Source organism: Alosa pseudoharengus, unplaced genomic scaffold, assembly GCF_046254945.1.
Source record: "Alosa pseudoharengus isolate Yale_2024_CS ecotype anadromous, Long Island Sound unplaced genomic scaffold, YU_APseudo_1.1 YU_APseudo_1.1_scf_5, whole genome shotgun sequence".
NCBI classification, from domain to species: Eukaryota; Metazoa; Chordata; class Actinopteri; order Clupeiformes; family Clupeidae; genus Alosa; species Alosa pseudoharengus.
This window is the reverse complement of record NW_027468837.1, coordinates 6,555,473-6,569,126: the sequence shown is the minus strand read 5'-3', so window position 1 is coordinate 6,569,126 and position 13,654 is coordinate 6,555,473. Positions and strand designations below refer to the sequence as shown.

At 40.0% G+C, this 13,654-nt stretch overlaps 1 protein-coding gene across 3 annotated transcripts in view; it reads right to left on the bottom strand.

Moving 5' to 3' along the window:
- vdrb (vitamin D receptor b) overlaps nucleotides 1–6,117 on the bottom strand; it is a 57,645-nt gene extending 51,528 nt beyond the window's left edge. The window contains exons 1-2 of one of the 3 annotated variants that reach the window (XM_076268798.1): nucleotides 5,524–6,117; nucleotides 5,083–5,218 (exon numbers count right to left, since the gene is read on the bottom strand). The gene's annotated coding sequence lies outside the window, so the exon portion shown is untranslated. The other 2 variants (XM_076268799.1, XM_076268800.1) reach the window with 2 other exon arrangements.
- Between the last annotated feature and the right edge of the window lie 7,537 nt (nucleotides 6,118–13,654).

The following is a 13,654-nucleotide window of genomic DNA, read 5'->3' as shown; positions in this document are numbered from 1 at the left end:
GTGTTGGTTCCTATGGACGAGGACATCCATAGAAGGCAGAATTAACATAGCGATTAACAGAACAAAACTGTGGTAGGTAAGAAGCAAAAAACTACAAGGTGAACATTTCGGGTAACAATAAAAGGGATTCTATTCAGCCAGATGAGGCTATGGCAGTTTCCAGCTGGCATTTAAAGAGGTAAATGATGATTATAGAACAAGTGGAAGGGCGAAGTAGACAGAGACGGAGAGAAAACGAGGGATAGAGAGGGAGAAGGAGAGGAGAGATGATGAGAGGGTTTTTATAAGCAGTCATTAGACATAACTGCACACAGACAGGCAGAGACCGATTCACACGTCAGGAATGCTTGCGATGAGTTAGTGACCGCATGCGAACATACAGAGCCTGTGAAGGAATGATGAGCGACGCTATAAAAGTGCTAAAAAGAAGAGGGAGAGGGGAAACAACACAGTAAAAGAAGCATAATCCTGAACTGTCCAAGGAACTTCCTCACACATCACATGACGCAATCTCACAAAGGGCTCCAAAACGTGTCTTTCCCTTAGAGAGAGAGAGAGAGAGAGAGAGAGAGACAGAGAGTGATATGGGAAAAAGTAGTAATGCAAGAGAGAGAGAGCGAGAGAGACAAGAGGAGAAGAAGGGGAGAACACAAGGCAATACGTTGTAACGCATACCGCTGGCTGGGTCATCCTGCGTCCAGAACACACATAAAATCAGCAAGACCTCAGCTGAACTCCAACAATGCTGAACTCTCGCCATCTCGCTCCAAAACAACAGGCAGGGCCCCTTTTAGCCAGACTACAAGCCCGGTTTCTGCACGGCACAAACTCAAGCCTTCGCAGATTCACAGGGGGGGCACCTATTTGGCCCTTTAATGAGCTATGCAGACAACTCATAGCCTCTACAAACACCGCTGCCTGTCTGTAAACACTGCCAGTCCCATGCTGGGTACATCCAACCACCGTCATACTGAAACCAGGCTTTCAAAACAAATCCAGTAAGAGGCCTATCAACCCACCATATAGCGGAATAGCAGGGCTCCAATTTTATAAGTTTTGCTTTTTGTCACAGACACAGGCAGTGGAAAAAAAAAGAGAACAAGGGCAAGTAAAAGGTTAAAGTACAGAGAGTGTTTTGGGAAAAGAAAAGAAAAGAGGGAGAAAGGGAAAGCAGTGTAAGAGTGAAAAGCAAGTAGTGAAAGAATGAGACCAAAAAGCCTCAAAGAAAGTGAAAAGAAAGTGAAAGAGTAAGACTGAAAACATAGACCAGACTTTCACAAGCCTGAGCTAGCACTGTGTTTGATCAAACTATCTGTCTAGATCTGTTTCTCCTTTTTCGTCTTTCTTTCTCTCTCTCTCTCCCTCTCTCTCTTTCCAGCTCCCTTTCTCTGCATTCACACATCTCTTGGTCCACCTATCACATGCAAACATGAGTGACACGGTGTGAGCAGCGCATGCTCCCACTCTCTCCTCCCTCCTTCCTCGCTCACTGTGGAGAGGGTGGGGGAATGGGGGCGGGGGGTCCTGTGTCCTATGCTCCACATCCAACAACCCCCCCCCCCCTCCCCTCAGCCCCTTTCTGCATGCTCTCTCCCTCTCACTAACACACCACGAGGGAGGACAGCCACCCCTTACACTGGGCCCCTCTGGAGAGGCGTTACAGACAGAACGAGTAAAAAAAGAGCGAGTGGGGGGGGGGGGTGTGGTGGACAGAGGGAGTGAGAGAATGCAAAAGAAAGTTTTACAAATACGACGAAGAAAAATGACAAGAAAATATGGAGGAGTATAGGGACGTACGTGTGTGTGTGTGTGTGTGTGTGTGTGTGTGTGTGTGTGTGTGTGTGTGTGTGTGTGTGTGTGTGTGTGTGTAAGCAGGAGGGAGCGAGAGAGAGAGGGAGAGTAATAGGTAGTGACCAGCGAGAACATTCAGGTCTGTACTTCATGGTACAAATCTGACAACAACAGCGCACTTTAACTTCCACATCAATAACAGATTGACTCATTTAGTCCACTTTCAAGCATTAAAGCCATCTTAACGAGCAGCTTCCTAAATAAGACTGAGATGTCTTCAACATATCAGCAGTGAAACAATGAGGGCAGCGCAGCACTAACGGTCTTGGCCCAAATAAACAACTCTCACACACACCAAACCCAGAGGTTTGTGCCCATCCCCACAAATCTGCTTTTCAGACACTGAGTAAACACTGATCCAAAACAGCTTGACTTGTAGCAATCTCTGTTATACATTGTCTTAAAAAAAAACCTCTGTTTTCAGGCAGTCATCAAGTTAACCACAGCTTTTGACTGAGAAACTGGCTAATCTGTTATATGGATATGCAGTTAAATAGTAAAGTGGTAATAACAGTTCTACTAAGTGAAAACGGGATGTTTATTATACGTTCAAATTAGGCATTTGGTACAGATAATGGGGAGGGGGGGTCCTCTGAAGCCTGAGCACTGAACCGACTCTAATGAGCTGGCGACCACCGCAACTCAAAACACTTTTACAACTCACCATATATCACTCAAAACAACACGGCCGGGCATAGGACGACACAGGTATGCACAGGTGCACTGCCATGGTATAGGCGAGAGTGAGTATGAGGGTAAAGGGAGGTACCAAGCTGTTGGCGGGGGAAAGGGGCTCTAGAGTGTACCATTCCAACTAGCGTGGGGTCCGCCACTCCACAAACGGCACCGGTGGGCCAGCAAAGGCACGAGGGAGGCTCCATTTCACTGCTTACCCTAAAGATGGATGCCACATGTATTTTGCTTGCCTGACTTTTTTTTCTCCAATTCTTTTATTTTTCTGTATTTTTACGTGGAGGTTTTGGAATGAGATGGGGGGGAAAACAAGTGGCAAAATAAGGCCGTATGAAAGAAAGAAAAAGAGGAGAGGAATACAGAGCATGTGTTAATAGCAAGCGACAGTGAGACAATTTAGAACAGTAAGAGCAAGTGTGTGTGTGTGTATGTGTATGTGCAGGTCCCTGTGTGTAATATGGGATTCGAGCCAGGATATCAGCGCTAATCTTGTTACATGCTTGTGTATCTCATGCTCCTTCAAGGCAAACGAACAAATCAGAAGTGAGTATTTCCACAATACAGAACTGCTTCTTGGTGAAACCCTGAGCTACAGATTTAATTGTAGCTCACAGTGACCTCTTAGTACACCAAAGGAACTCCTCCGAGCATTAAAGACTAGGTCACTCTGCAGTCAAAACCAAAACTTTTCCATGAAATTTACAGTATTGCTTTTCACACTAAAGACAAAAAAGCCATTGATTAGCCTCTCACATTTTTTTCAGGTCCACAAAAACAGAAACCAGCTAAGTGAGAGTGACAGTCTAATCTCTAATATTTTTAATATAGGCAGTGGTCTGTTGTTAGCCTGACTGATGGCTTTTGCTGCCGACATCGCTGGGAAGTAACCCACACCCACACACACACACTTTCTTCTCTGAGCTGGAAAGGCAGTGAAAAAAGACTACCTTTGAACAGTCCAATCATGTAGTGATCAGGAGGTTTAGACCATGTGACAGCAGCCACTTAAACCATCCTAAGATATTGGCCAGTAAATACCAGAGACTACAGTGCTAACTTTTCTTATTTTCTTGAAGTATACATCACTTGTTTTGGCAGAATTTACACTCAAAACTTGACAGTCTACTCTTTAGCTTCGACAACACAATTAGTGGACAACAATTACAGACCTGTTTAGTTTTTTAAAAAAGCAACTTAAGCCAATAAAGAATGAACTGGTTTACATATATCAATGTGTGCCAGTGTGTGTGTTGGCAGTAATGTGTGTCTATGTCTGTGTGTGTGTGTGTGTGTGTGTGTGTGTGTGTGTGTGTGTGTGTGTGTGTGTGTGTGTGTGTGTGTGTGTGTTGCATGCATTTTGTGTGTCCATGATAAGGGTCAATCTATGATTGCAGAACAGAAAGGTAAAGCAAAGACATTTTGTGACAAAAGAAAATGCCATAATTCAAGCTCATGGGGTGTGATTTAACTTGATGCAATTCATTACACAATAATAAGCATCAGAAATTAGCATCAATTACTAGGAAGAAGAAAAAGACTTGGTGAGGACCTTTTCCCCCTCCTTTTTCATGTCTTTGTAATGGTGCACAAAAACAAACAGACGACAATATCAAACGTGAGCCATCTGTAGATAGTAATTTCAGCACATTGTTAACTAAACATATGGAACATTTTGGAGACTTCTATAGTTACTCTTCATTTTACCAACAGATTTTCGTCAACAACGGCTGTCTTGGTAATTTATTAGGCTTTCTTAATTCTTAATAATTAAGAATAAATAGGTCAAGTTAATGAGAATGTTTGGTACTATAGTCTTTAGCACTAATAGATCAAGAGGCAAAATGATACAAACACAACACACGTGTACAAAATAAACATTTTCACTGTTCTGAAACATTGTTATTGACGACAAGTAAAAGGGGGGAAAACAAGAATGATTAAGTCTGTTTCAACACGCCAATTGATCTCAACAAAACTTAGACATTCTGTCTCGCCGTGCATTTTGACAAACAATTAAATACATTCGTCTATATACGGGGATTAATGCATTCTTATTATCATTTCTAGAATAAGGTTGTTGTTCATGTATTGATAAAAGGTTTAGTTGAGACAAACATACAGAAGACAGATCCTGATACCGGAGACAAAGTTAGCTATATGCTAACGTCAACGTTATGAAGAGTTTTGATAACTAACGTTAGCATACACATTTTGTGAGGGTCATGTGGTGAAATATGCATTTACAATTCATGGTAAAGACAATGTTATTACACACGTTTAGTTAATACATAGTAATTGACGTGTAAGACAAATGTTGAAAAAGAACAACATTTTTGTCTTGTCTAAGTTAGTAACATTATCGATAATGTTCCTGAATATTGGGCCTAACTTATGACGGGAACATTCGCAAAGTGAGGCGGAATGTTTCCAAACGATACAATATGTCACATGGGTATAGTCATATGCACAACTGAGGTATTTTACTCGTGTGCGTAGCTATTTTAACAAATAACCAGAAGAGAAAAAGCAACGTCTTACCTTATACTGTTTCATGCCCGTCGTTTAGACCCGGTGGAAAAGTAGTAGCCGTCTTGCCCGCGACTCAAAGGTGTGCACCAGCAGCTACGAAGTTTTCCACGTTGTGTAACTTGCCAAGATCTGCGCTGACTGCTATCTAAAAATAAAATGGATACGCAGAAATACTTCAAAGGGTTGAATGCGGTGCGGCTGGTTGTCACATTTCCAATGTATTCTGGATGTTATTTTATGTAACGTTACTGGCATTAGTTAGTTGTACCACGTCAGTGCTAGCTCCATAATTCCTCTTTTAAAAGCCGAGTCCAGTCCAAACTGACAAAAGCGCAGTCACTTACGCAGGTTACCTAACATAGTCTAACGTTAGCTGTTGTGATTTGAGTTGCTGTTAGCGTACACATTATTGATGGAAGCGAATTAGCAAAAGAGGCGCAGTTTTCTCACCTGAAAAGAACTTTCCTGATAAACACCAATCGGACCCTCTATCGCTTGTAGGCAAAATAACCCAACCCCTGGCTAGTAAATCGCGGACATTTTATGCCAAGAAGTTAGTTAGCCAGCTTGGTCGCTAACAACACGCAAGAGACACGAACAAAACACGCCCACTGACTCACCAGCCTGAGCCTGATCCGCAGATGGAGGTGTTTGCTCCGCTTCAGACCACTAGCACTCCCACGTTGGGATTCGTTAGCTAGCGAAGGGATTAGCTAACGTTAGCTGATTTTGTCTGGCTAAACGGCCATGTCGCTAGCAAGTTGCCCCTGTTCTTCGTGAAAGCCCCCTCGAGCCTAGCAAGCTCGGGATTCGTGGCGTTTGCAGCTTTGATAACAATAGCCAGTCCAACTAATTCTATATCTTTTTTCGTCGCGTAATTTCTACCGACCTCTGCGTCGTACTAATGCAAACTTTACAAACCCGCTTGTAGAGATGGAAAAAAATGTTCAACTTGACCCTAAATAGCTAGAGATCACTTTGGCAAGCCACGCCTCGAAGCTGGTTAGAATGGTGTGTTTTTCCTCCAATCACAGATCAAAGTCACCGTCTGCGCGAGTCTGCTGTTTCGGTTGGTGCAACATCGAACGACACGCGTTCTGTGCTTGGTCAATTCCAATGCTCGTTACTCGCTTTGGGGAAATCTCCCCTCCCCACGAAAACACATATCCACGGACACACACACGCAGTTACACTTTCATTCTCTTACGCACACATACTCACACAAAGACACACACACACACAAGCACAAACCAGGGGTGTGTCATGACGTCAGGAGCAGCGAAGAGGTAAACAACTCTGTCCGCGTGAGCTTTAAAGCATCATGCCGCAATCACGGGGGGTGTGGTGCACACTGCATATTTTCACAATGCCTTTCATCAGGACCAATATTTATACCGCCTGAATCGTTTTGGTACCATGGCCTGACGTTACATTTTACAAATAGAGATCTGTGTCACAGTTTTCATGGATTATATATAGCTGCTTGAGTTGAATATTTTCTGCAGTATTTTTTAGGAAATCGTGGGCTTTATGGAGGGTGAAGCCTATCGAATTCTATAATAGGTTTTCTAATGAAGGTCTACCTCCTTGATAGGCTAGCCTATTTTAAGACAAAAAGAAGGAAAACCTAAGATGTCTTCAATCACTTCAGTTTTGTAGCCTAACTGAAAATGCAGGTAGGTAAATTAACCTATAATTATTTGCTTGAATTACAGGTTGCATATAGATCTATGCTTTATCTTACAGTGAGGCTTTGGGTAAATGGGTTGTTGAGCTGGAGATGGGGGAGGGGTATACATGTATAGTGTGCATGCCTGCGTGTGTAGGGTGGGGTCAAGCCAAGGTCGGGGATACAGAGCAATCGGGGAAGTGACAGAGCAGGAGGGGGTGGAAAAGAAAAAGATGTGGGGAAAGAGCTTCCTGGGTTTGTGGGAAAGAGAGAGAAAAATAAATTCGTTTTTAAATAATGACTTTGTTATTAGTCGGTTATTAACCTCTTTTTCATCATTTTTGTTTAAGATATCTAGTAGCCTAAAGCCCCTTAGATGCCAGTACAACTGAACTAAAACGAAGGGATAAGGATATAGTTTCAACTACAACAACAAAGTGAGAAGGAGTGAGGCCCCCATGCATCCTGTATCCTCCACACTCTTTCCCAACACTCCACTCTCTGGAACATGAAGGCCATTGTCTGTCTAGACGTACAAGAGGCCACATTTAGGGTACAGTGGAGGTATGCTGGGGCATTTTTTGAAATCAAAAACAGACCGAGAGAGAGAGGAGAGCAGCTGCGGATATTTACATTACTGATGCATGCATTCAGTGCAGCATACCATGGCAAGCTAGAAACTATTTCATACTCTCTTTCACTGTAAAAATGTAATATTAAGTTGTTGATTTTAAATTGCTAACTTTATAGTTTATTTGAACCTATGCAATCAACTGTGGTATACCATCATGTAAAGGAATGGTGTTGTTTGTAAAGGTAGTCTGCAGTGCAGTTTTTTTTTCTTTACTCCCTCTACAGTTTTGGAGTATTTGTATTTTAAATAAAATTCATGGTTTGCACACCCTTCTCCCTGCCTGACTTGCTGTAAGGCAATTCTCTGAGTCGGGGGAGTGTGAAGTTTATTACAAGTTAGTTTACCATTAAAATGACCCTGAAGCTATTAAGGTAAAACATTTGCATGTATACTTGAGCAAATAAAAGCAATTTTTATGAAGAGAATCATCGATCTTCTTTTTGTTTGTGTTGACTCCATTGAGCTTCATCTTATAGGCCTACACTTCAATCTGGCAATATGTTTTTTTTTAATTATGTGTGAACATTATTACACTATGTAAAAGCACATGAGTTTTTTAAAAATAATCTATGATTATAGCTTCAGCATAACAAGGGGTTTTGAAATATTAAAGCAACAGTATACAGGAACTTGACACTTTAGGCAACAGTCTTGGTATCATCTTCAAATTCATTATCATTGTGTGAAGGGCACATGTTCTGACTTGCTTGCTGCTCTTGCGTATCATAGTTTTGTGGTCCACAACAGCTAAACCATGCAGTACATTTAAGAAACACTTTAACAGCATAATGTCAGCGGCACCGCTAATGTATCCTATCAGCAAAAGACAGCAGTAAGCGTGAGAGCTTTCTCAAGTCACTTGCCAGTTTTGCATGCATTATTTGTGGCCAGATCAGTGAAAATCTAAAATAGGTTTACTCATTCTCTGCTACTAAATTAATGTCATTGTCAATATAACTGATACAATTGACCACTGATTGACAAAACTTTAGTTTCTTGTTAATGGCACCCCATTTAAGCCTAAACAATAATGTCCTGAGGTTTGTGATGCTGCTGAGTACAGTTTTGGCAAGTAGTTCAAATACTGTTTGATGGTTGTTCACACTATCATGATGTCCTCAATAGTCCTTAATTTCACCATAAAAATGCATGTATTTTGAGTTATCTCACAAGTTCCATCATGAATCCATGTGAAAGGAACTGGTGCTACTGGAAATGTCAGTATATACAGTAAAGAAAAAAGACACACTTCATGGGTTGTCTATATGTTGTCTATTTACACTGTGCACACTCCAAAGGGTTCAAATCTTTTCAACATTTTTGTAAACTTTAAGACTATCCCGACCCCCTTGTCCACCTTATTCCTAATTAATCTTATTCCTTATTCCCATCATTCCCATTCACATGACACCATTACATAGTAAAAGTCAGTGTGGGTGGGAATGGCCTATCTCCATCTCTCAACACCCCTCCCCCAGACACACATGACTTTATTGACATGTTTTTAAAACGAGGGCACTTCTGTGTCAGTGTTCAGTACCGTTCAGGACCATGACAATGCTTAGACTAACCTGAAACTGATTCCTGTCATTATACATGCATGAATACATCTCATCACATGAGCAATATGGAGCTGCGTGTCTGCTTTACCACAAGCTCATAAACAAAGAGGACCTAACCAACATAAACCCAAAATGCTTTGAGATATGAATCAAACATTAACAGTTTGTTGTCAAAAGAGAATTAAATTGTTTAAATAGGAAAACATTAAAACCAAGAAGCCATTGTCAAGAAAAAATAAACATGTGGTGAGTTGCTCAAACATTAAAAGTGAAAGAAAACAAATATGCCTGCTTGGCCTAAAATACAATGCACAAATATAATGTGAATCTGAAAGGTTAAGGGAGGGGAAGATGAAATTTGACTAATAGGATGCAGACCTCATACAAAAGGCCGTAGCAAGTTGGGCATCTAACACTGATTTCTGTCTCCAGAATATTGTGTTCTGATTGATTTATGCTCACAATAGTAAAATGAGATTTGCTGTTAAGAAAGGAAAGTCACGGCTGTCTAATTTATCAAACCATATTACATTACAATTACATAAAGCAGTCCAGTTTTCAATTAAACACAACCGTATTATGTTAAAATAGTCATTCCAATGGAACATTCCATTGATCTGATGCATTAATTTTGTCTGATAGCATGTAGTGTAGCCTATACATTGTAAAAAAAATAGTGGGTTTGCTGTGGTGTAACTGGCAGTGCCAATACCATATTCATATTGGGTTCAAGTACCCATGGATATCCAGGTTTAAGTTTGATCCAGGTTATTTCTCTCTCCCACTCATTTCCTGTCAGTCTCTATCCTATCAAAATAAAGGCAAACACTTAAAATATATATACTCCAACAGAATCATTTCAGATGAATGTGAAGCACCTGCACTGAATCAAGAAGGCAAATGATCACATGGGATGCCTTGGTGCCACCTTCATTGTGTTTCCATAAGCCTTTGCAAGAACACTGAGAAAATCAAGCAGCTATCAGTGTTACCAAAAGTTTTCACATGGGTTTTGAAAGTTATCCTTATAGAACTTTGGAGCTGTGTTGTGTGTTATGCTTTAAGATGCTTTGTCATCCCACCATGCATGCGGTATTGAGCATGCACAATATCATTGATATAATTTGAAATATATATGACTACAACGACAAAATGTCTTTCAAAATTATTATTTCAATATTTTATCTCAAAGTCTTTATGTCAAAATAATCTTCCATAATGCTGAATATGAAGTGCAACATCCGAATGCTTCTCATTCGGATGATGTACATTAAAATGAAATAAAACAGATTATTTTATTTCAGTAATAGGCCATATGCTTTGTGAGTGATTGAAAAAGAAACTGAACTAAATGTTGTGGTAGCCAGGGTATTAATTACTAAGTGATTTTTTTAATGTATCTCAAAAATCAAATTCCAGTTCAAGATCTCCCCTGAATTCTTTGGCAACAACAATAATGTGGGCCCTATGTCGATGAGGACTCTGTCTCATTTAAACCCACATTAACTGTTTTTAGGCCTAACTCATTTGCCATGCTGTTGTTGATAGTAAAAAGAGCTAGGACATCTTAACACTAATGTTAAATGCTTATGTTATAAGCCCAGTGTTGCCACAGTTACCTTGAAAAAGTAATCTGATTACTGATTACTGATAACTCCTTTAAAAAGTAACTTAGTTACTTTACTGATTACTTGATTTTAAAAGTAACTAAGTTAGATTACAAGTTACTTTATTAGTTACTTTCAGCAGCTGCCAACAACACCCCCAACGCCTCAACATAAAAATGATAACCAGTTTTGCCAATACTCACTATACTGGAAGTGCATTTTAACAGCAATGTATAGCAGACATCCCAACCTAACCTACTTAGATACTGAAATTCAGATGTTTGTTCAATAATGTCTAAGTACACCAAATAAGGAAGGCCTACACTGCAAAAACTGCTTATCTAACAAAATCTAACCAAGTGTTATTAATCTTATATCAAGATAAAAAAAACTAGTTGGTATTGTTTTTAGTATAAAGACACTTACCTAGCACTTTCTCATGAAATCATTTGACTTAAAATAAGTCAAACGTTTCTTTAATTAAGACATCTCATTCTGAAAACAAGCAAATTTGTCTGCCAGTGCGTTAAGCAAATTTGTCCTAAAAACAAACAAATTTGTCTGCCAGTGCGTTGAGCAAATTTGTCTTGATAAGACTCCTTAAAATAAGTCAAAGTCTTCTTAAATTAAGTCAAAATGATCTTTCGAGAGAGCGCTAGGTAAGTCTTTTCATACTAAAAGCAATACCAAATAGATTTTTTGATCTTAATATAAGATTATCAACACTTGGTTAGATTTCATTTTTTGCAGTGTATTGATAGAAATTGTTATAGTAAAATATGTAGATTTTTTTTCATGTAGCCTTGGCAACTATTTATTTTTCATGTAGCCTATAGGCCTGAGTAATATACAAATGAAATTACACTTGTTAAACTCACCTCAACAAGTCTTTTGCAATCATTTAACCCGCCGTGAGCAATGCTAAAGTCGCTGTTACAAACAGTGCAGTGTGCAAGATTATCATTATGTTTTAATCTTTTGAGACAATTGGGTACACTTTTGTGTAGTCTGATGTGAAATGGGTCTTAAATCTTCCTTTTTGAGGGGCACTGACGCTGCCATGACGCTTCTGTTCCTAGATACACTGACTGAACTGATTAATTATGTTTGGGAGAAAAGAGATATAAGCACTTACACTGAAAACTGATTGGTTGATTTAGCAAAACAGACCAGGATGGTCTCTGTCTTGGATGCGCTTCAGGCACAAACGCACCACTCCCTCTCCGTTGTGTGCGCATTAAGCTATGCACACGCGATTTGAAGCAAAGATTCTAGAATCTTTGATTTGAAGTCCGGTCTGGCTTGCGTGCTCTTGTTCGCTCTAGGTTCCGGGAGATTTTATGTAATTTGCGGGCGTCAGGAAGCCGCTATCAATATGTGGGAGACTCCCAAAACTTCGGGAGACTTGGGATGTCTAGCTAGACAGCACTTTGTCGCCAGCACAGAATGTACAATGTACCTTAATGTTGTCATGTTTAGCTGACACAAACTCAAAGGAATGACTGATGAAATGTGCATCTCTCTCTCTCCCTCCATTGTTGTTTACGTTTGTGTCGCTGCACGTGAATTGTCCTCATGCTGAAAACGTAATGCCTACATGACATTAATCCCCAAGACAAGAAGAAAGCAAAGCATATATCTTTTTACTAAGGAAAATGACAAAAATAGTAACGCACAGTAACTTAGATAAGTAATTTTAATCTGATTACTGGTTTGTAAATAGTAGCGCGTTAGATTACTCTTTACTGAAAAAAGTGGTCAAAATAGACTAACGCGTTACTAAGTAACGCGTTACTGGCATCACTGCATAAGCCTAATGTAAATACTTTAATGGATCCTTGAGAACACAGAATTTTGGTGAGGAAAGGGACTCAGCATTGTCAAATGATTTTTAAAAGCGAATTTCCCTGCTGGGGAATTATGATGTGATCCAACTCATTCAAAGAGATGCCAACCCTTTAATCAGCTAATTGAATCAAACAGTTTGATCCATTTTCCCAAAAGCACTTAAGTAATTCTGTCAATAGAGGCCATCAAAAGAGTTTTGGTGATCGAGGGGTTGCTGTTCTGTTGATAAAATGACTGTGTCATTTGTACTTTAAAACAACTAGTTTTAGTTCTCCCCCAGAATTCAGTACATTTAGACATTTCACAATATGATTACATAACAAATGTTTCCAAATGTATAATACTTGTTAACTACATGTTACTTGATTAGACTAAGCTCTTGGCCCTGCTAAAGAATCAGTCTTCCATCTTATCCCAAGTCATTTCACTTTCCCATACTCCTTAGTGGAACATCTTTTTGATATTGTTATATTAGTTAGGGAAAGTTAGGCATTTTTTTTTCGCCAATATGCAAAAAAATGTCTTACCAATAACTTTTTTTACTATGTGCTCCTATATGTGTCTAACCTGACCCTAGCCAGATGAATTTCGCTCCGCCTAGCTCCACTCATCCATCTGGAACCGATCCATTGGAGAGGTGTTTCAGAAGGCTGGGCCTAATCAAAAAATGCTTGCATATGATTGAATAAGCCACTTGTCCGTCATCTATTGACGTGCTACTTCAACCACTCACATCGAAGCCAACCCGTGACGCTGATAACAGTCTCACGGTCGCTTCTCCACTACATCACATCTATGAAACTCCCGCCCTGCGTCCTGATTGGCTGAACCAAAAAGTCGGTTGCAGAAATCACTCTCAATGGAAGAGGTCCCAGATGGATGTGAGTGAAGCTAGGCGGAGCTAAGCGGAACAAAATTCATCTGGCTAGGGTCAGGTTAATAGGTGTCTAGTAACACCTCCCAATATCCACGGCCAAATTTTTTACCAATAGCTTTTGAGATGTCTAACCAGGGGTTTTTAGGGGTGCTGAATCTATCCCAGCCATTAGTTTTGAGTAAGAATGACTCCAAATCCATAACAAGTGGTTTTATTGAACAATTACAAAACAAAACTTCCTTAATCAGTTTAAGATTTAACAAACCTCATCCCTCAACTCCCCTGCACTCCTTTACTCCTGTTATCATCTGGCTGGTTGATGTTCTGCCAAGAGTTACCATGACCAGACAGAATTACACTTGACTCCTTGCTTTTTACCTGTGA